Below are 8,554 nucleotides of genomic sequence, written 5' to 3' on the forward strand. Positions count from 1 at the left end.
CACAAACTCTTTTATAACTTGGGATAATTTATAATTAAATCTTGTAAAGAATTACATGCTTGCTATGCGTTCGGTCGCCCGGGTCGTGCCGGGTTAAAGTTTAATAGACTCACCACATAGCGTAAAACCGAGGTGGGTAAACCAACGGTTACACCCTTAATTAATATAGACACAATGCCGGGTGTACACCTACACCCGGATGTCGAGGTCGTGGCCATTTCGTAAAATGATGCCAAGGATATCCGGACATGGTCATTAAGCCCCCAAAGGCGTTAAGCCAACAAAACAAGTTTTTAAACGGGTCACATTGATAATACCCAACTACAAATGAGTTGGGGTCAATTGCCCGACCAAGCGGTATTTTAGATACCGTACCCCAAGCCCGTATAATGGAAAATAAGTTAAAAGTATTTACCTTTGCAAGTATAGTCCTTAATTGATTAAATCACAGATATCTTTTACTGGGCTCCTATTCTGGAATGAAGGTTTTAAAATAACCTATTAGAATCCTAACGGGTCTTCATATTAGCCGTAGCCTAGACCAGTCAGTTTCAAAGGATAGATACGGTTTAATCGCGTGAAAGGCGAAAACCGGGAATTGAATGTGATTCTGACCCAACAAGTTTGAAGGCTTGTTTTATATGGGTTTAATATTCACACTCTGGATTTTGGGGTCAAAACAATATGGTTTGGCCCGTATCGGCTAATTTATGTAAACTAGTTACATAAGCCGAACCGTGCGCGCAAATGTTGTGGTATCAGTAGGATACCTTCCATAATGCCCGTAACGAGTTTAAGTTGATATTATGCCCCATAGGGGTATTTCGGTCTTTTTAAAGATTAAAAGAGGTTTTTAGAGTTCTACAGGAAATCTGAGTTTCCCGAACAGTTTATAAAGTCTAAAATACTTTATTTATTATTTAAAATCAGTAGCGACTGGAATCGGGTCAAAAGACCTTGTAGAACTCAAGTTATGGCCGAAAAGGGCATATTCGGTACTTACCGAACCGTAGCCATAACCGCAGGTTATGAGCAGGTTAAAAATAATTAAAAATCTTTAAAAATCCCAAAATATTATTTTACAACAGTGAGTAAAAGGTTTGGTGTCGAAATCTGGGTTTAGATAGGCGTTATGCTAATTGCGCTATTTAAATTACTAAAGTTCCGTAATTTGCGCTATTTAGCATAACTCTTATTCTGGACCTCGGATTGACATGAAATTTTAGGGACATGTTTAGAAATCAGTAACTAAGGTTATGATTCCTTCACATGTCCGAAATTCTCGTTTTAATTTAAAAAGGGCGTTACGGTCAACTTTTAAGCAATTAACGGAAACGCGTAAAAGACTCGGACAAACAACGAACCGGTCACAGAGGGTTATACCATCATGTAACCTGGTCCTAAGAGAGTCCTAAGGCATATCTAAATCGAACTTTAACGGGTCAGAACTGAAGTCAAAGCAAAAGTCAAACTTTTGCGATATTCGGCTCCGACCCGGGTCAATATAGCAAATGGCCGGATCAAACAAGCTTAGACATGTTAATATACTTATTATCATGTTTTATGAGTGTTCAAACAGGTTGCATACCGTCTACATTTCAGATTACATGTAAAATCGCAAAATAGCTTTCTGTTGACTTTTTCTAAGCACGTTTGACTCGACATTTGAACTAGTTAGAGTGGTGATCAGGGGGAACCCTTTTAGGGGTTTATTACCCACATAGATACCAACTTATAACTACTTTAAATTCGAGATATGACTGAGCCATTGTAGACTAATCTCGAAGTCAAACCGTAATTACGACGGTTTGATTTCTAGCTAAATAACTAAGCTAAACTCAATTTAGAAAGGACTTGAATACTTACTGAAGTCCTAAGCTTGATTAGAGAACACTTGAGAGGAATGTTGAGCTCTAGAAGTGATCAATGAAGGCAGAACAAGATGTGAGGAAACTTGTTGCACAATGAGGCCTTTTATATGCACTTTGATCCATTGTGATCATGACAACAAGGCCTAAAATGGGTTCTTGATGATCAATAAGTGTCCCCTGATGTCTAGGAGGTGTTTAGAGGTCGCCCATATCTTTGGAAGATCTCTACATTTATTGTTTACCGTTTTACACAGCCAACAGCCAACTTTCTGTCGCTGGGCATCGCTTACGGACCGTATGGCTTGGGCCTTGCGGTCCGTAAGCCTGTGGCGGAAAACTTTTACCTCTTCACCCTCCTTACGGTCCGTAAGGCATAACCCTTACGGTCCGTAAACGATCATCAGTGGCAAAAAAAATAACCTTTCAAGGTTTGAATAGTCAACTTGACATTAATAGTTTTGATGGATTGCCTTTAGCCCATACCTGACCAGATGTCTGCCTATTATGCAATATGGGTTTGTAAGAAAGGTGGGCTCTTGGTTAGATGATTGTCTTGTATTATTTTCTTAAGACCCAATCTATTATCTTGGATCCTTTTAATTATTACTAATGACCCGATTTAGATTAAGTGCTTATAATTTGCTTGGGGTCTCGGGATTTATAATAACGAAGTCGCTCAGAGGTATAAAATTAACATGTCGACATATTCGAAAATCCTACCGTATATCTTAATTAAATCCGGGTTTATATTATTTTTGTCGTATTTGACACGTGTCATTTATTTATTGAACACAAAATTTCGAGGTGTTACACACATCAAAAGTTATCCTACACATTTCGAAATTTATCCTACACATATTGAAATTTATCCTACACAACTCGTAATTTATCCTACACGCCTCGTATTTATCCTACACTATAAATGAATTTTTATTTTTATTTTTTGTGAAAAATATATATCTTAAAAATAAGTTACAAATTTAATATAGTTTGTTATTAAAGATGAAACTATCAATTAATGATGTATGTAAGTTTACTAATATACCCTTATAGTTACATTAAGTACAAATATTAAATGAAGTCTAATGAAGCATTCCTATTGGTTGAAGTTTCTTCTTTTTTCTTCTTACAAAGAATTTCTTCTCATTTGAACCTTCCACATAATATATATATATATATATATATATATAGGGGACCGCTAAAATGAAAATCACCTCCAATTGTAAGAACCGAGAGAACCACTTTCTAGCCACTAAATCTACAAGATGGATGGATGAGATTAAAAGTAGTTAAAATTAATATTAAATACTTTTTGTCTTATTATGTTTTTAATATTTTAATGCAAAAAGGCACTTTAGTAAAATTACTCTTTTTTTGTCTTTTGTCTTTATTATTTTTTATTACTTTTTTGTATTATTATATTAGTTTTTATTTTTTAAATAGAATTTTTTTTTTGTTAAAAGCATTTTAAATTCAGCTTTTTAACAAAACAATTTTATTTTGCGCGCCGTTTTTACGTCCGGCTTTTTCACGCGTCGTTTTTAACGCGCCGTTTTTACGCCGGGCTTTTTAATGCGCCGTTTTTTACGCTCCGTTTTAACGCGCCGTTTTTTACGCAACGTTTTACGCCTTTTTTTACACGCCATTTTTTTACGCGCCGTATTACGCCCCCGTATTTACGTGTCGTTTTATCACCCGGTTTTTTTACGAGCCGTTTTTTACGCCCCGTTTTTACGCGCCGTTTTTTACACCCCGTTTTTTACGTGCTGTTTTTTTACGCACCGTTTTTTACGCCCCATTTTACCCCGTATTTACGCGCCGTTTTTTTACAATCATGTTTTTAAACTTTTTTTACGGTTTTAAACTTTTTTTTACAATAAAAAACCTTTTTATAATTTTTTTTACAAAAACTTTTTAACAAATAACAAAAATTTATATTAATTTTTTTTACGGTTTTAACCTTTTTTTTACACACACATTTTTTAAACTTTTTTACGTTTTTTTACGAAAACGTTTTTTACAGTTTTAAACTTTTTTTTACAAAAAAACTTTTTTACCAAAAACTTTTTTAACAAAATTTTTTTTTTCATAAATTTTTTTTAACAAAAGACAAAAAATTATACGAAACCTTTTTTACGGTTTTAACCTTTTTTTTATAAAAACCTTTTTTACACAAACATTTTAAAAACTTTTTTTCATTTTTTATGAAAACATTTTTTTACGGCTTTAAAAATTTTTTACAAAAACTTTTTTACATTTTTTTTTACAAAAAACTTTTTTACCAAATAACAAAAAGAGGAGAGAAATGTGAAGAAAGAGAAATTGAAAATACTTTAAAAAGAGACTTTAATGAGGAGTGAGAAATGATTTGATGGTTTTGATTAAATAGAGACTTTAATGAGGAGAGAGAAATGATTTGATGGTTTTGATTAAATGACTATATTAACCTTTTGGTTGTCATTATCTGATTGGTGGAGAGTGGTTCTCGCGGTTCTTACAACTGGGGGTGGTTTTCATTTTAGCGGCCCCCTTTATATATATATATATATATATATATATATATATATATATATATATATATATATATATATATATATATATATATATATATATATATATATATATATATATATATAGGGAGCCGCTAAAATAGAAACCAACCCCAGTTGTAAGAACCGCGAGAACCACTCTCCACCAATCATATTATGCCAACCAAAAGGGTGTTTAGGTAATTTACTCTATATATCACTTCAATGGTCAGTCTGTCTTTTCTGTCTCTTTATTATTGTCATTTCCATATGACTTTCTCTCTCTCCATTCTTTATTTCAATTTTTTAAACTATCATCAGAGCATTTTCCCCTCTTTCATCTTTGATGTAGATGGAAGATATCATAATGTTCATCATTGATGTGTGTAAAATGCAACATATAAATTACATCAAATGAGGCATAAAACCAACCCTTTTTAAGTATTAATGTTGGAAAAAGTGTGCTTTTGTCTTCCTTTTGTATTTTCAGGGTTAAAAGAGCTTAAATGAACAAAAGAAGCAAAAATGCAGCCAAATCCAACATAAATACAAAGAAAAGGAAGAAACGTGGCATGCCCGACTCCTAGACAGCATCTCCCAAAGCAAAAACAAGAAGAAAGCTGAGCATGGGGCTGTGCCCAGCTGAGCATGGGGCTGTGCCCAGCTGAACACGGGGCAGTGTCCAGCAGACACGGGGTGTGTCCAGCTCAACACGGGGCCGTGCTCAGCGAACACGGGGCAGTATCCAGGATGGTCAGAAAAGACAAAGTTATAGAAGCTTCTATTGCCCACCACGGGGCCGTGCCCAGCGGACACGGGGGCGTGGTCAGAGTGCTGCAGGTGCATTTATTGTAATTCTGAATTACAATTAATGAAGAGAGAGAGTGTCAGACGGGCACGGGGGCGTGTCCAGCGGACACGGGGGCGTGTCCAGCGAACACGGGGGCGTGTCCAGCGGACACGGGGCCGTGCCCAGGCTTCTGTTCAGCCTATAAATAGGAGTGCTTGGCTTCATTTCAACTCATCCCTTGGCACACCACCTCTCTCACACTTCATCCACCACCCACCACCACCATAACACCATCATCCACCACCATCATCCATTGTCCATCATAGAGTGTGTGAGTCGTCTCGGGATCCAAGATTGATCGTAAGAGTTCTTGACAATCAAGGCCATGTTTGCCTAAGTCTCTTACATCACTTGGTGAAGACAAGTGTTTAGTATAATACTTTTTATTTTTAATCTTTTGCACTTTTTATTTGGTTTTGTATTAATGACTTTAATAACTAGTTACTTATGTTGAAGGTGATCTTTCCTTATCGTTTGTCCGTGGTGTCTTGGCATTATTTTACTGTCTATATAAAATAAAAGATTTTCACCATTCATATCTCCACGGTCTATATGGAGGTATGTTGGCTACCTGGTCGGGGGTTAAGGGAACGGTTTGGTAAGGGTCTTGCCCTTGTTCAGCGTTTAGAGGTCCTGCTTGGGACCTGGGTCAAATTTAGTAGGATCTCCTTCAATGCCCATAGGTATTGGATGGCGGGGATCCAAACTCTTTGACCCCCTCATAAGCTAACTACTATTAATACTATAACCCGGCTATTTAGGACTGTATCCCTGCTGACTCAGACTACTTAGCCGAGGGTAACGTCGCCGCCAAAAGCGGGGCCTACCATAATTTGCATTAATAACTTAATTCATTATCTTTCAATAATCCAACCCTTTAGGATTGTATCCTTGCTGACTCAAACTACTGGGTTGAGGGTAACGTCACCTCCGAAAAAGGGGCCTACTACAATAACTAAGATAATCTCTTAAACAAGTGCAAAAGTGCGAAAATAATCAAAGGTTATACTAATACACTTGTCGGATCCAAGTGATTCATCTTGTCTATCTGTTTTTTATTTTATTTTATTTTTCAGCATTTAGTTAGTTTTTATTTTTCTTAGTTTAAAACATTTTTCTAACTTTTTGATTTGATTAGACGTTGAGGATAAACCGGTATTAAAAGCTCTTGTGTCCTTGGACGACCTCGGTATCTTACCAACACTATACTACGTCCACGATGGGTGCACTTGCCCATATGTGTGTTTAGTGTTAGTAAATATCGTGTTTTATAAATTTAAAACTTGGCTAAAAGTGTAAAAAGGGCTTAAATATATATCAAAAATTATATACACACCGACACACATCAAGTTTTTGGCGCCGTTGCCGGGGACACAAGGATTTTAAGAAAGCTTAAAATCAACGGCCTAATCAGTTTTTCAAAACATTTTTAAAACGCGCGCATTTTTCTGCATTTTAGTTTAGTTTTTGCATTTACAGTAGCCTGAACACGGGGTCGTGCTCGCTGAACACGCCCCCGTGCTGCATATTTTTTAGTTAGATACCCAGATACAGAGTCTGAACACGGGGCCGTGCTCACTGAACACGCCCCCGTGCTCAACGTGACCAGTTAATTTAATTAAAACGCCCAGATACAGTCCCTGAACACGGGGCCGTGTTCACCCAACACGGGGCCGTGTCCAGCTTCTGTTTCCGTCTTATTTTTGTTTTCTGGTCCCGAGACTCAGTTGTAGTCTGTTGAGTGATTCCTATGGATCAATACTCAAGAGGTTACAACTACACCTATGATGAGGATGATTATAGAGGTAATTATTGCACTAATTGTCGTAATGCACGCTCGGTTCAATATAATAACTCATATCAACCATCCAATTCATACAACCATTATGAGGAGCCCAGGTACGAGCCATCAACTTCATACACATCCTATGAAGACCAAAGGTATGAACCTCCTTCCTCATACTCATATTTTGATGAACCAAGGTATGAGCCTTCATACTCATACTTTGAAGATTCAACATATGAGCCACCACCTTCATACACTTATTATGAGGAACCATGGCGTGAACAACCCACCTCATATGAGTACTATGAAGAACAAAGTTTCGACCCTTATCCATCATGTACTTATCATGAAGAACAATGGTGTGAGCCATCTACTTCATATGGGTACTATGAGGAACCAAGGATCGAACAACCGGATTCAAGCTTTGAGGATCCCGATCCTTACTCTATCACCGACATAGCCGATAGGATAATAGAAAAACTCAAATTTATCGAAAGATGCATAAAAAAATCTCGCGCAAGGGAAGAGGAGTCCCGCGCAAGAGAATAATTAAAAAAGGAAGAAACGATAATTGAGGAGTTAAAAATGGAAGAACAAATAAGTGAAAAACCGACACATGAGTTAAACAACGAAAGGGGCGAAGTCGATAACGTTAAATTACAAGAAGAGTCTAATTTTAAAGAAATTAATCTCTTGTCACCTTCTTTCGAAAATCATTGTTTAGTACCAACTCATGCTAAGTTTTTAAAAGAGCTAAACACTAATACAAAAATAGAAGAAATGGTAAGTGTTAAGTTAACTAATGATCAAACCTCGCTAATAAAAGAAGATCCTTTTGAAATTAACATTACACCGGTTCCATGTTTCTTTCAAAATTCATTTATTAGTAATATCACCATTGATAAAGATCTTTGTGTTAACATAATGCCTAACTACATTTTTGAAAAGCTAAGTATTAGTGATTTTGCTCCACTTCAAATACCCATTTTTCTATCCAATCGGAGAATAATAAAATCAATCGGTGTAGTTAAGGATATCTTGGTTCAAACAAATCAAATGGTAATCCCAACCGACTTTGTCATCCTTGATGACGCTCCTCTAGTGTTGGGACGACCTTTTGTAAAAACTCACGAAGCTTTGAAAAACCGGAAGTACAACAATCTACCTCTTCAATTAGGGGCATTCAAAAGGAGCATAGATCTTGAGCGCTCAATGAAATATCCTTTTGGCAATGACGACCCCCTGATTGAAGATGAGCCAGAGCCACCTGATAAGGTTGGTCTAGCCAAGGACCTTTATAAACGTGGCGCACCACGGAGGCATTCCGCGGAACTATCCTTAGTTTTAGATTAGTTTAACTTTTATGCTTTCTAGTTTAGTTTTAATTTGTAGGAATAAAACACACTCGGGATGGTGAAGGATACTAAGGGAAGCTTGAACCAACACCCCATGCGCAAAAACAGAGCCTCTCGACAATTTTTCTTCATTACTGCAAGTTCAGCACGGGGCCGTGTTCACC

This window comes from Helianthus annuus, chromosome 8 (genome assembly GCF_002127325.2).
Source record: "Helianthus annuus cultivar XRQ/B chromosome 8, HanXRQr2.0-SUNRISE, whole genome shotgun sequence".
In the NCBI taxonomy this organism is placed as follows: Eukaryota; Viridiplantae; Streptophyta; class Magnoliopsida; order Asterales; family Asteraceae; genus Helianthus; species Helianthus annuus.